The following is a 16,029-nucleotide window of genomic DNA, read 5'->3' on the forward strand; positions in this document are numbered from 1 at the left end:
TGCCTGACCTTGCACTTCATTCCATTAACTTTCAGCCTGTTCCTATTACTCCAAACCTAGAGGTCATCCATTTCTTCCTGTAAGATATTCTTGCCCTTTCTGCATTAGCAACGGGTCCAAACCGTATATCAACAAATTTCTTCAACATTCTCTTTTTATGCCAAAGTCATTAATAAAGTATAAAACATATCCAGTCCCCTGAGTGATCACCAAGGAACTTCACTTATAACCTTCCTTCCTGCCCAGTACTTCCCCTCTTAACAGAACCCCTCTCCTCTCTCCTTGAGGCAGCTCCTTACCCACAGTGCCTGCACAAATCCCCACCTCCTACAATCTAACACTAGGAGTCCTCTGTTGCTCTCTAACAAATGTTTTGCTGCAAAACATCTAGAACAGATACACTTTTTCTAGACAAGCTGTTTTTTTAAGTACCTGTTTAATGGTCTGTGATCTAACTTTGGCAAGCACATCTCACATGGTGTCACTTTTTGTTTTTTAATCTCCATCTTTAATTATATTTTGTCTTTAACACTTGTTCTCAAGCCTTGAAAGAACATTATGTCCACTACAGGAAGGAGTATGGAGTGGCACACAGATTCAGATCCTGAATTGTATCTAGTCTTGAAGAATATCTTAAAATAATTTTTCTACCTCATTGCTTTTCTGCTAATGGACTGGAGGATGGAGTGCTTGGTACTTTCTAACTCTAGATCATTTGTATGATTGAGATCTTTACTAATAAGAGATGACAAATATGAAAAAGCTTCTACACAGTGGGAAACCAAATAAAATAACAGTTTAGTTGAAAAGAGATAACTTGAAGGAAACATGGTTGAATAGGGAATGACTAGTCATTATTTTTCACAATAAAAGAATATAGTAGGAGTACCACATAAAATGATGTAAAACAAACAAAAGAACGAACTTGTTGCCATAGGATATGTGGAATTCAAAATAAGAATGTCTTATGAAAGGGATTTGATCAGTTCATGAAAGATAGATAAGCCTATGTCTATTAAACACAATAACCCAGCACATGATATTCTTAAGCTGCCAATTTCCAAAATCTGAGAGGGGCTATACCTGACCTTATAAGAAATGGCCACTGTTGGTACTTCATTAAATGAGTATCTGGTCAGACACTGTGATTTTTCGCTGTAAAACGTGATTGAGTGGAACACCTAATACAGCCAATTCATTTAATGATCTCCAATTATATCATCCATGGTGTTGAACAGAACTCAGGTGCCTTCATCAATACATAGCAAATATCCCTTAGAAATTAAATGAATGTATTTCCGTACTCTATTCATCCACCCACATAAAATTCCAGAAGACTGTACAATCCTATTTTATCATGCTTCTCAACAATTTACTCAGCTCTCTGCTGAAGTGAACTTGGTCCCACATCCCTCTTACACAGCACAGAAAGTATTTCTTCCCTTTAACTTTGAAATTAACTTTAACTATTTGAAATTGTGTAATAACCAAACATAAATAACTAGTCATGTATTCAATACCATGAAGATCAATTTTACAGGAAACCTTAGCACTTTGATGTACTCAAGTGAAGCATCTCATGTCCAATACAAACTCTATTTGACAGTATACCTGTAAGATCCAACACACTCTAGAGAGTTCAAACTCAGCCAAAAATATGTTTCCTGCTGAAGCATGAGACAAAGTCACAGCCCCCACAAGGAGGCTGTGGGTAGAAGAGAGATGGGGGCTGAATCATTTTTCTCCCAAAATCATGGAATTGTTTTGGCTTCTTCTTTGCTGAGGTCATTTTGTGTCTGCATAGATAATAATAAATAAATACATTGTAATCACTGTAGATTTATGAGGCAACTGAAGCTATTTGGGCTCTTGCAGAAAGCAAGGCTGGGAAAATAAGCTGGCAATTTTTTTAATGTATCACATGCCCAACTAAAACAAGCTTAAATATAATTTCCCTTATTCATCTATACTTAAAAAAAAAAAGAACTAACCAGAGCTGGCATTGAACCCATAGTGTGTGGGCAGCTATATTATGTGCCCACTTTGCAGACTGCAGAAGGAGCACTCACAGGCTGGTTACACCACTGACAAAGCAAAACCTACCCCAACTGATTCTCACACACCCTTGGCAACCAGCCCTCTTCCTGCTTATTTTTCTGTCTTAATGTTCCAAATCACTAGCTACACCCTGCTGATTTTGTGTCATACTTATGAACACAATACAGTCATTAGAGGGTTTCTCCAGATGAGCCACCACAGAAATAAACCTTACATTTTATTTTGTTTTGTTTTTCCTGAAAAAGTTCTTGATGTGGCATCTCAATTTGGATACCTATTGACTGGTGTAGCAAGCTGTCTCTACCTCCAAGATCCCAGCTGCTTCCTCTACAGATGTTAAACTTTTTGGAGCTTTTATAGGAAAAGGCCAAGGTTCAAACTATTACAAAATAATACCATGATATTTCCTGAAGTGGACCTTATAAGGTCAATTCACCCTGACATATCACCTTATGAATACTCTCATTAAAATAAGTGTTGTTTTTCCCTTAGCAATGCCTTTCCCACCACAAGAACAGATTCCTGGAAGCTACTAATGGTGCTGTTTCAGTCCTAAGTTCCCACTCATTTACAGCTTTGGCATATAAAAGGACATAGGGACCTGCTTTGGGACCCCTACCAACGTGCTATACAAGAAATACATACCTCAGGCTTCACACCGTTTTATTAACAGCTTTTTGCCATTTCATCTGTACATTTATTTAGGTAGACTTACTTAAATGAAAAAGATACAGTACATTGCTTTTCCATTTTGAAGTTCTCCAAAGGTCTCTAGATCTCGTCCTTGCCTAAGCCTTGCAGAGACAAGAAACAAGGGAAGGAGACACAGGGAACCCCAGCCATTTCAGTTATGAATGCACAGCTTTTAAGTGGTCAATGAATTGAATTTGCCCTGCCCCTAAACATAAACTACTGAAAGCAGCCAGATCTTTCACATACAGTGAAAATAAAGTTTTGGCTGACTTAGCAGGAAGAACTCAACAAATGGACTGAACAAGATAAAAACTTTTGTAGCAAGATTGGCAGCCTGATAGGACTCCACATTCAAAGCTGACAAAAAGATATCCGTAAGAAAAAAAAAATTCTTGTATCATCCCTAGGCATGGTGGCACATCTCTAAGGATATCCATGAACAAGGCCCAAAAATTAATCCCTATTTGGTTGCTGAACATGCCATTTCTCTGTTGCTAATGTTACAAGCAGAGGTGACAGTCTACTTAACAGAAAGTACTTTAAATTATCTTAGTAACATGAATGACTACTAACTATCACAACTACTACTTGAGGCCCACATCGTGAATGGTAGTGAGGATGTGGACCTTAGTGCCTAAAGACCAAACAAGACCAGGACCCCTTCCTCTAAGTATTGCCAAAGCCTGCGTGCACTGAAGCAGTTTAAGACAACAGCACAGACAAAGAGAGGGGATGGCACATACAAACAAGCAGAATAAGCAACATGAGACCACTTACAGTCAGGTTAGTTCTACAATTATGTATTCAATTTTCATAGCTAGCTGCAGTAAAAATGGGCTGCCTTTAATTTCCCATTCTTGCTAAACAGAAGACCCAGAGCGCTACAATGCATATTTGCCCACCTATGAGATTTTGCAAGGTTTTAAGAGCCAGGAACAATATATTGCACAACATGGGTTATGCTGTGAAGTTCCAGCTTCCCCGAAGTCCACAGCAAAATTCCCATTGACTTAAGCAGAGGCAGGACTTCCTATCAGTTCCCAAGAGGTCAGCTGTGCTGAGAATTGTGAGCTGTGTGCATTGCAAAGAGCAAGTATCACCAACCCTTCAGCTTGGACTCACTCTTCTTGTGATCGTTTTTGCTTGTGGTGGTTTTACCTTTGCATGCTTTACAAATCAAGAAGCCACCACAGCATTCTGGTTTTGTTTTATTTATTTCATGCAATAACAAGGCACGCTTAGTTTCTGTTTTCCAACCAAAAGTGCTGCAGGGATGGAAATTAGATAAAACCTCATAACTCATCTGGTTTCCCACCCCCACCACCTAGCTCTCTTTGTAATTACCCATTCGCTGCAGCTCAGTTACTAAAACTTTTCCCTGCTCCAAATAAGCTTCAAACCTTGTTTCTTCAGCTTCAGTTACACATTTTCAACAGAGCTTAAACTGTTCTTGCCTTACTGATGCATGTATGGAATGTGAAGACAAATTTAGATTTGGATGAATTGCTGTCCCCGTAAGGACAGTAGTTGACCATGGAAAGACATCACAGTTCTTTGGCAGTACTGCTCCTGACAGCTACCACCATCAGACCCTCTGGCCTCCACAGCCACATCGCAAAGAGGAGGAGACTAAGACAACCTGCATAAACGGATAGACCCTGAGCTGTAGGAAATTTTGCAAGTTTGGTTTGCACAGGTTCTTGTGAATTTTTCCTTTGATTTTTCCATATACGTGTTTTTGCGCCCCCTGAATTTCACTTTGAGTTTCAGGTTTGAACAAGAATGTTAAAAGCTCAAATGAAACTCACTTGAAACCAACCATCAGGTTTCATTTGCAAAACCGTAAGTGGGCTTCAAGTCGTTTGAAAGGTGCAAATTAAGGAATTTAAGTGAAACTTACAACAGACAGTTTTATATCTAAATGCAGAGCAAAACTTGAAAGTAGGCAAGTTTTGTGTGGTTCTGTAAGAAACATTTCATGCAGCAGTTCTCCTGGGCTTACTCTTGCTGTATGTGGAGAAATGTGCTCTCTGCACTCGCCTAAGATGTTGCAATACTCTAATATGCCAGATTTTTTTTTCTTTAAACCTCTGCTTAACATCTCTCCTCCTTACTCTCTCTGGAGCAGAACCAGCACCAAGACCTTTGGGCAATGAACTTTTATAATAATTCCCCAGAAACCTCCTCTCCTATTTTAGGACCTAAGGGGTTCATTGCTCATGGTTATGCACCACCTGTCATTAGCTACAAAGAGTAAAATGCCAAGGTTGGCCTTCAGCTGTCAGCTCTGCCCCTCTGAACAGGGTGTTACAGGATGTCTCATTCAGCATTTGCAGTCACAGGAGAGGGGAGATTCTTTTGTAGAGCAGGGAATAGCCTCTGCAGCTGCAGAACACAGGAGGCCCAGGGAACTTCCTAAGGCCAGCAGCTGTGGAAGTAAATTTTGGCTGGACTGGTCCGTTATTGTTGATGTACATAAGGCCCAAAAATCAGGTTTAGGAAATAGTGCACATGCAGAAAGACTCATAGTCTTATTTTTCATATTTAGATATGCAACCATATAATAGTTAAACCTTGTTTTGATGTTATGCTCAATATTGTTACTATTAATAAAAACTTATGCCCACTCTTCTGGTGAAGTCATATTTAAAGGAAAACTCAGACCTGCCACCACCTCCCTTTTCAACTAAACCAGTCCACCAGTGCAGTAATCATGACTTGAAAAAGTTGTCACAAGCATGAAGTTAAACTAAGTTATATATCTCTTCTTTCATACTGTAGCAGGTATTAAGTTAGGAACATTCTTACTGTGACTTAAGCACCAACTACTTACCACCCTAAATTACCCAACAGTGTAGCTGTATGCTCAACCTCATTGCAAAAGTTCATCTTTCAGAAGCTTCCTAGGAGACCTACATGAAGACAATGAACCCTAACATGGTGTTTGGCACTACACTTTTTTAGTACTTCTGGCTCTGTCACTATGTACAACCCTGAAGATGGGGAGATTTCCTGTCACTCTGCCACCAAATTGCTTGAGTCTTCTTGTAAACTCTGGGCTAACTCATTATTTTTGCACGTTGATTTCAACTCCTGTAACACAGAGGCAACGCTTGCCTGATATTCTCAGATGTAAATTCAGAACATTATTAGCAATACACGTAACCTCAGAAAGAGCTAGGAAGACATTTTCTCCAACACATTCAGGCAGACACTAGACACGATCTTTCCACTTCCTTTCGGTTTCAGTCTGAGATGAAGTAGTAAAGACTGCATCTCCAAATCTAATGTTCTTCAAAGCACTGGCAGATTCAGCATTCCCTACTTCACACCCTGTGGAGCAAGCCAAAGCCTAAGAAACAGACTTGCTCAACAGCTGAACAGAGTCAGAAACAGACCCATTCAACAAGCAGAGCCAAAGAAGGAGTCAGAGAGAGCGCCAAAGCCACCAGCTTCCTCCTGCTGGCAATGCAAGTAAGAAAGGAGTCCAGAACAATGGAGGCAGCAGAACAGGATTACACTGGGGTCATTTAGTTTAGATCCCAAATGGCTGCTAACAGATGCCTCTAAGTAAAATTTGCTCCATGTTGCTGCTGCCTCATCACCCTGGAGCCACATACCCCATGCTCAGTTTGGCAAACTGCTTCTCCTTGTCTGCTTCATCTAGCCGGGCTGAGACCCAGACATCGATGGGCCCATGTGGGGGGCCCAAACTTCACTGGCTCCCCCGTGTTTTGGACCCATCCCTAGAACTGGTAATTATTCCTTTGGCAGCACTTGCCTGCCAGAGAGCATCTCCCAGCCCACCCCTGTAGGGTTATGAGAAAAGTTTTCATTGAAAAGGATTGATATAGAATAGGTCAACTGACAAGCAGAAAAGGATCAAAGACCACTTGATATGCATAGGAACAGAGGACAGTGAGGCAGGAGAGGACACTGAAGGAGAGAACACCAAAAGGGACAGATCATAGGAAGGGACAGAGAATTTAGGGAACAAGAACATAAAGGGAATACTATGACATGGTGGCTCCCAGCCTGTGGCTTGAAGGCAACACATTGTAACGTTGCTTGTGACACAGGAAATAAAAATGTTCTGAGGAGTACATAGAAAACAAAGTACGATGTTGCCAGCAGCATGATACTTGCTCAGTGTTAATAAGCCAACACAGGTTGGGGAGCACAGCTCTTTGTCTGCCTTAGCTAGAAGTTAAAATTACTCCACCTGATTCCCCTCCAAATTTTTTTTGTGGCTGCATCTCTGGTTAGAGGAATTGGGCTCTGGAGCTGGCCAGCTCTAGCTGGCTACAGCACATATAGGCCCACTCTGCAGCCAAGATAAAATCGTCACAGCCCGTTTCCCTACAGACAAGTGAAGACTACACAAAATGTCCCCAGCACTGCCTGTGGCTGAACAGGCCTCTCGTTCTTAGTGCTGCTCATTTTGGTGCTCTCGCCAAAGAGATGGTGACAGGCACGCGGGGAGATGCTCACTGCTGCTTTCTGGGCTGATCCTGTTTCTGAAGGTATGATCTTAACTTCCAAAAGTGCAAATCTGCCATGTTTCACAAGTACCCAATATATCACAAAAAATTAAAGATTCCTGCTGGACATCAGATGAAGGAAAACACTCTCCTGTAAGAATCAGGAGATAAAGAAATTTCTTCATTTCTAACCAAATAAACACTGGAATGTTTATTCTCCAGTCCCCATTTCATGTACATGATGATTTTGAAATATTTCTGTTTATTTTATAATATGCAGCAAAATGAATGCTCCTTACACAGAGAAATAAACAACCCTTTTTCTCCCTGCTGTACGCACACACACAAAATTCTAGAAAGAAACTTCCTTCCACATCCTTCCTTTGTGGTTGTGAACTCCTTTGGGGCTGACACAACTCCCAGCAAAGCCAACAGAACACTTGCCATTGCTTTCAGTCAGAATATGATTGTGCCTCTTTCTTGTAGCAGGCAGAGAGTTAATTGAACAGTGTTGAAGATGTATTGTAGGAGACAGGAGTAAATCAAATTATACGAAAACATTCCCACGGTTTTGATTTACTTCACAGAAAGAAGCAAAATATTAGACATCTAATATTACTTCAGGTTTGCCTGGAGGGCAAATGTGAGGTAAACGTTCAGAAAATTCTAAAAATGTAGCAATAAGCCCCTCTACTAAGTTCTGTACGAGTTCTGCATTACAGGGACCACAACATTATTCTAAGATGCTGAATAGCAGTCTCTAATCCTGTCTCAGAGGCCAGTAGATTCCACTGGTTTAGACGGGCTATTCCTTTGCAAAACTAAAATTGGAAAACTAATTAAAATTGTAAACAGGACTCTCGAAGCGGTAACCTGGTCAAGTTTGTAGTGTTGCTGACATCTACTGAGAAAAAGCGAAATTGCACATCTTAGCAAAGGGATGAGGGGCGACTTGGCCCTTATTTGTTGTTTGCTGTTTGCCATTTCAGTTTTTAGCCACATTTTATGCGTGTTTGCATAGTTATTTATTACTTATCTTGTATCAATATTCACTTGCTTCATTTAAAGCCAGTGAGTCAACAGAGACATTATAGGGAACGTTTGAGAGGAAATATAAGGGACATTCAGGAGACGGCTGTATCGCTTATATAAATGCTGCAGACTTGTTCTTACAGTTGCAAAAGTCTGAATGCCCAGATTGACACACAGCATCAGGTATATCAGGACGCATGCCTAGTTCATACTGACTGCACATAAAACCCTCAAATTGTGGCAGCTGAAGCCAAAATCCACATAGTACAAAATGCTGGATTTAGGAAACCATGCTACACAAGTGATAGTGAAAATTTATACATCATTTGTTTCCTACAGGAAATGGATAATTTAGCTAAACTATGGCAGAAATAAAAATATCACCACTAAGAGAATGGTACTCAAAATAACAATTCAGAGATACTTTCTGATCTGTGTGTCTGTTCTATTCAGGCAGTTCAATAAAAAATTTTGCTGGTATCTCATGCATTATAAAGCATATTCTTTCCCCATGCTGAACAGATAAGAATCCATAGCCATCCTTACAGCCACAGAACAATAACCATTACTACAGATGTCACGTTTAGGGATTTCATTCTAGCAAAACTAATTGGGGTGGGGGAAGAAATAACATATAAAATTCTCATAGAGTTGGAATGAGTCAAGGTAAAAACGACTGTGAGTGGATTTGTGTTTCTCCACTTCTGGGTGAATTTCTCATCACTGAAGTTACACTGAATTTACAGGATTATAAATAACTACTTTGGCCAATAAATATTTGTAACATAGGGCAAAACTATCAGTAAAGCAGCTTAATTAATTTGCTTTTTGTAATAAGAGAAACATCCACCGTCAAAATTAAATATCACGTTACAAGATTTGATCTGTGATGAAGTTGTTTTGAAATGTCTCTCTTACCTTGACAGGGACAGGATTTCAAATGTCTGCATGGACTTTTCACATTTGTTTCTGCAGATTCTGAAATGGATATAAACATAAGATAAGATCCTTGGCTCATGTATCTTATGTATAAAATATCCCCAGTAGTCAGTCTTGGTCACACAGGGCTAAACCTCAGCTTTTTTACACCAGTAGGTCCAATGGATAAAGCTGATACACACTCAGCTCCCACTTAAGTTCTGCTTTGAGTATCACACATAGACTAAAAACTGCAGCGCAGTGTTGAAAACTCTCTCCCAATTGTTCTCTAACTGAAGGTACCTCATTTCCATCTATGCTCCAGTTATATCCTTGAAGTTTCTTTGGTACCTAAAGCTTGGCTTCCAAATGTACCTAAAGTGTGCATTCTGACACGCCACAATCTTGGGAGGGCTATACAACTCAGCACTTACTTCTCACACCAGGGCCCATCAGGATTCATGCAGTCATCAGCTTGTGTCTGATCCAGTATACATTCTCATGGTTCACGTTGGCCTCATCAGAAAAAGTAGCTGCAGCCTCGTCTGCCTTTCTGGAGTAGGAAAAGGTGGGTTATATAGCTTGTCCAACCTCAATAATCCTTCAAAAAGCAACTGGAACCTAATCTTTCCCTTCCACGTGTCAGACAGGTAGAAACCCAGGCCATGTTCTCCCTCTTCCCAAGGCTTGCTAATCTGGATAACAGCTTCCCCAGAGAACATAAGCTTACACCAGTACAGAACGGTTTGCAGGCCTGTGGCTAATGAATTCTTCAGAGACATACAAGAAATAAACTTGAAGGAAATAGGCTTTCTGCAATAAAGGGATTTAATTCCAGCTGAATTCTACAGTCATTGGATGGTGCGATTTCAGAGAAATGACAGTCACCTAACTTCTGAAAAGAAATACGTAGGAACCTTTTCTTCTGTCAGGAACCAGACTGCAAATCCAGTGTACCTAGAGGTACTTCCTTACTGGCTCTCTTTTTACTTTCTGGTGTGATCTAGACTTTGCATGGCTCTTTCAGAGGGGGCTTCTCACATGTTGTATAACTCATGGCTGTACTCACGACTTCTAAAAACTGCACAGCATAGCGCTCAACACTGTAACATCTAAGTCTCAGAAAATCTCTTAATGAAATGCCATTTATACACTCATATCCATGCACTTTAAATGGGCATTTAGGAGGGTTAAGTACCTAGCGAAGCAAAATCCCGGGGGCTGGTACTTGGATGGAGTTCTAACACAGTGTTATATTTTAAAATACACAGATCAGAAATAAAGATGAGGGAGCAGATATATTTGAACAACTGTTCCTGAACAGAAATCGTTTCCTTATTCTATTATAAATCTATTTCTGATTACCTAAAAAGAATGTCGAAACATTTGGCTTTCTAGAAATAACTTGGTTCCAAAGATGAGTCTCTGAAAAGCTCATTCTGGCTTGCACTCATTGAAAACCAATGCCCTCAAATTAATATCAACATTTTGGCAATTCTAATAACAAAGACTGCCAAAAGTATGTTGTCTATCAAACATACACAGAAGAAACATGTTAGAATATTAAGAACAGATGTCACAGATATCTTCGAAAATACTCATGCCCCCTAAGTACTCTGCAAGGCAAGATGTACAAAAGCTCATGAAAGATGAAATTAATGCATTTTGTCCAAAAGCTTCCAAATGCCGTATTTGTATGTAAACTTACTTATAAAATATGTACATTTAAAGATGTTAGAAAGAAGGATTGTGTCACAATTTGATAATAGCCTTGTATCTTAAAATTTAGATAATAGCCTTGTATCTTAAAATTTAGAGCTTTAACAGTTCAATAACATTAAACTACTTTATATAGTCTGTTACTTAAACAATTTTGTTCTGTTTCAGAGGTGTGCAAGGTTTTCCAGTTATTGAGTATTCATTTATTTACATTTTAATTACTATTCAACTGTCAAAGGAAGTTTACAAAAAACTTCCCATTAGAAAAACATCTATACAACTTAATGAAAGTAATCTTTACATAAAAATAGCTTATTGCCTAAAATTGAAAGACCACTTAGAACACCTAAATATCTTGAGAGTTTATTTGAGCAAGCACAGAACATGCTTTCATCCTCTGCTCTAGTTATTTTCAGTATTGACAATTCCAAACAGCAAAAATTAAGCCAGCTTCCAAACAGAAAATCACAGGGATTGGCCAATGTATTTATTTATTTGTAAACATAGGAAGCATTGGATGCTTGGATAAGAAAAGATTTTACCTCTAGAGCTGATATTTCCAGGCATAGAAAATCACCTTACACAAACAAAGCCAAAATTTTCATATATGACAGGTGCAGGTGATGGAGTGTTAAAAAAAAAAAAACAAACCCAAACAAAACCCCCGAAGAAACCCTATTGAATATTTAAAAGCTCACAATAAAATAATGGGCAATGACAACACTGTGTTTCTTGTGGGATGGTATTTTAAAATCAACAACCAAGAAACCTGAACATAACAGTTTGAGATAATGATTTTGATTTTTTAAATTTTCTTACTGAAATCAGCATTTCAGTAAGAAGTGAATCACACTATAAAATATGCCACAAACTTGCATTCACTTGAGCAAGCAGAGCTGAACAAGACTTGTCTTTAAGTTTAAACCTGTGTGCACGCTAAACTAAAATAAATATTTTCTGAAGTAAAAAACTAACTATTTTATGTTAAAATGACTGTGCTGAACTCAGAAACGTGATGTTGTGGATAAGAGTAATGTACTAACGTAATAATAAAACAGTACAATCATAATCTAATAATAGCAACAACAGTGACATTTTCCGTTCTTCAATGTTTTTAAAACACTGCTCATTTCTCCTTACCATATACTGCTGACCAGATAATAGCGACACAACACTGACAACTACAACAATAATTTCTTGGTGAAGGGCAGACTGGGGTGCCCTCACAGCTTCGCAGGACGCAGTCTGCCGAGCCCTGGCCCCGCCATGGAGGCCGGCTTTCCTCCCGCAGCAGAGCCCTGAAAAACATGTTTTATTTCTGTGAGCACCAGCATGTGTGAGGGCTTCACTGAAAAGCCTGTTTTTGCAAAGTACACATTTCCAGGCCTTGCTGAACTAGGCCCTAAACTATGACTTCTCTTTTTTTTTTTAAAATCATCCCCTTACAATTAACAGATGTGAAGGCACACTTGGCAAGTACGGATGGCTTAATTTTTTCCCTTTGAATAACCTGGTTATATCCAGTTTCCTCAGCAATTGTAAGAGTGTTTACATTTTTTTTTTTCATTTCCCTCTTCTAATAATACGAAGCAGACGCGGTGCGTCTGATTTACCACAGGAGGCAGCGGGAGAGGAAGGGTGCTGCCGGCTCCTCCGCGGAATGTGCTGAGGGGAGTGGAAGGGGCGCTGCGGTCGGAGTTATTTATTTTGTTAATATCTTCAGACCCCAAGGGCCCCATTCTCGTCCTCCCTGGCTGGCCTCCAGACCAAGGCTGTCAGCCAGGGAGAGTATAATATCTTCAGGCTATGGCCCATTTAAAGTTTTTCCTCAGTTCTCACTGAGCTCTCCTTGCAGCTCAGGGGAGGCCGCGCCATCCCGCCCTGCCACAACCGCCATGGCCGCCGGGTGCCCCACAGGGCCTGTCCCCCCGCACCTGCAGAGCCCGGGAGTCGCTCACCGGAGCCTCCCGGCACGCAGTGGCTGCGAGGCCAGCGCCTCCCTGCCTGAGCAGCCCAAGACCCGAGGCGCAGCTCAGCCACCACCCTCATTTCTGTCACCCCGGGTTTTACCACCCCCTCACAAACAAAATCCATGGGCCGCTACGCGAGGCCGGGATTCTCCTCAGGGCCCAGGCCCCGGGCTTGGGGCAGTGATTTGCAGGGAGTTGTTCCTGCTTTCTGCACTTCCCTTCTCCTTAAGCTCCCTAAGGAGGTCTGATATTTAATTAAAGTATCATGAAAGAACTAGATATTTAATTACATGATTATGTCAGAGAGCCTAGCTTGACAGAACGTCATAAATCCACAGAAAAATGTTTTAGTGTTGGTGTTAAAGCTGTTACCCAGAAATGGCAAACAGGCCAGCTATATTCTTCAAGCAATGGGAACAGAAGTAGTATCAGGCAGGGTCACATACACCTGTATTTTTCAGTAAAAATATCAAAACATATTTGAAAACCCGTTTAAACAATACTCAAAATTTATCTTGACTGGTTACTCTACTGACACGAGGGTACACTACCTAGCACAATGTCGTTCATTAGCAGGGCTTCATTAACCTGGGCAGAGCTCGGCGCTAATGAGGCCATATTGCCTCCAGTGCCCTGACAAGCCAGCCAGCTTTCTGGGTTGCTGCCTGGTGCCATGTCGATGTCTCCAATGGCATTACACCAGGAATGCACTAGCTAATTATATAAAAAACTAGTTACAATTTTCAAACCCTAAAGAAAGTTCCAAACAAGGCCATTTTTTGTGGGGAAAAAAAAACTGGTTTCTCTCTACCTTAGGGTTTAAAATTACCATGGCAGCCTTGAACCATTGGCACAACAACAAAAAACACAAAATGCCTTGTGTGGCACAGCTCAGCTCTGCAGCAGGGAACAGGGCGATCACAGGGTGACATCAACTCTCCAGCCAGAAGCACAAATTGGGATTTTACTAAGGTCATGGCTCAATCAGACAGCAATCCTGCTTTTAAGCACCTAGTCCCGACCACAAAACACTACTCGGCAGGTGAAACAAATGGCTACACTGGTTTAAACTGACCCCATGAGTTTCATATTTGTTCCAGCTGTTCTCAAAAACACCTTTCTCCTGTTGGGCTGTGTGCTGATCAGGTATTGCCTGTCCTTATGCAGCTGGCATAAAATCATAAAGCCAGCACAACCAGCACACTGGTTGCTGCAGCTAAATAGACAGGAATAAGCTGTGTATCCATGTGGTATCCCAGTTGAATTAGTACTGTTGGGTGATCCCGTATTGTACAGCACCAGTATTACTCATAGTAAAACCATAACCTGGGAAAACATTTCCCACTGCAGTGGCAGGCTGTAAAGCAGAGAGTTTGTCCTTCAGTAAGTCTCCTGGTTCTCCACTGGCTAGACATGGCCAGGTGGTCCTTGATCAAAGCCCATGTGCAATGTATTTAAATGCGATCTGATGCAGGGCAGCCCTGTGACATATACCACTCCTACAAACATCCTCTTACATTACTACCACAAACATCCATCACACTGCAGTGTCCAGGCAACAAAGAATGGATTTCATATCAAGTTCCATGATAAAGTGTAATCTGACTCTCATGTCTCCTTTACTCCCACCAGTAAAGCTATTGACTTACACATCAGTTTAGGAGGGAACATAAAATTTAGTATAGCCTAGGCTTAAAGATGAGTGTCATGCTCCCCTTCCTGGCACACGGCTGGAAAAGGTGTTGCAGGCTTTCGTCCTGATCTCTACATCATGGAATCTTAGAGCCCCCAAATTTTTTGGAGCCACCCTTTCTTACCCCCCCAACACTCAAAAAGAGAGCACACCGAGTTCTCTGGAGCACTTGCCTCCTAAGCTCTGGCAGAGAATTATGGACCACATACACAGGTTAGACAGATGTGACACAGGCTGAAACACAACCTGCTAGTCCCTCCAGACCTATGAAACTTTATCTCTCATCTCCCTGTTTTTAAAAGGTAGGAAATGTGCAGTTTGGGTGACAGCTTCCCACAGGTCCTCAATCCACCAGTAAAAACACAGTCTGATCTCTCTAGCACAAAACAAGAGGCAGAGCCCCTTTTCTGTGGAAGACAACTGTGACACCTCATAAGACAGGCATAATGGGTGAAATCTGAAATGGTGCTTTGCCGATTCCCTTTATGCTAAAAGCCAAACACAATTGATAACCCTGAGCAACTACTTGTAAGATAGAGAACAGAGCTCCTCTGAACATCTGGCTAATATACCAGACCCGTATTCTGTTTTGCAGGACGATCCTGATATCCTAATAACAATATATGCTGTTTGCTGGGTTGTTTTTTTGGTGTGTTGGGGTTTTTTTGGCTTTTTTGGTTGTTGGTTTTTTTTTTGAAACAAAGTGCTATTTATAAAGTGGCAAATTGTAGCTTTACCATCTAATGAAATATTTCTTGATTAACATTTTTTCTACATCTTGCTTTTTTTTTCTTTTTTAAACTTTCTCTGCATATAATGTAGGTATGTGGCACATGAGTACAGAAGTCATTACAGAAGTAATGTATGTACTTAAAGGTTTGTTATCTTTGGATCTCTACAAAACTTCATAATAATTTAGGAAATAAAATACCCAAATAGAGGAATGACTTAAAACTTTAAATGTACCTATGCCAAGTGTCTCAACAGCCACCAAGTACAAAGCTATAAAGTTCACTTCCTCTCTACTGCACGGCAGTTTGAGTCAAAGGAGGGGTCAAGACATACAGCTCGAGCTCTTTTGCCATTACACAAAGCAAGCACAAAAAGAATGCATAAAGATAATTTACATCTGCTACAAATAATTTGAAGTTAAATTTATTACTGTTTTCTATCAGCATTTTTCATTCTTGGGAAAAAGTAATTGATGTTGGAACAGGGCACAGCTGAGAAGTAAGGCAATTACCCAGACCACCCCATCCTTTCAGCAACATTAGAAAACAAAACTGGAGGAGGTAACCAGGACTGTCAATGTATTCCAGATTCAAGATCTGATGAGCAATTTCAATTGAATTCCATGGGAGTTAAGGTAGCCAAACCACACCCTCAGGTTTTAATCACAAAAAGAACTGAAAACAGTGGCTGCCCTGTAAGAGAGGGGTATGCTGCAGTTATGGCGTGGGGCAGC

At 40.6% G+C, this 16,029-nt stretch overlaps 1 long non-coding RNA gene across 1 annotated transcript in view; it reads right to left on the reverse strand.

Annotated features, from left to right (window-relative positions):
• The window catches only part of LOC137668588 (uncharacterized), a 132,518-nt gene extending 120,341 nt beyond the window's left edge, over positions 1 to 12,177 (reverse strand). The window contains exons 1-3 of the long non-coding RNA XR_011048959.1: positions 12,042 to 12,177; positions 9,617 to 9,735; positions 9,183 to 9,242 (exon numbers count right to left, since the gene is read on the reverse strand). This is a non-coding gene — a long non-coding RNA (uncharacterized lncRNA). The remainder of the gene's footprint in view (positions 1 to 9,182; positions 9,243 to 9,616; positions 9,736 to 12,041) is intronic.
• Between the last annotated feature and the right edge of the window lie 3,852 nt (positions 12,178 to 16,029).

Source organism: Nyctibius grandis, chromosome 11 (assembly GCF_013368605.1).
Source record: "Nyctibius grandis isolate bNycGra1 chromosome 11, bNycGra1.pri, whole genome shotgun sequence".
NCBI classification, from domain to species: domain Eukaryota; kingdom Metazoa; phylum Chordata; class Aves; order Nyctibiiformes; family Nyctibiidae; genus Nyctibius; species Nyctibius grandis.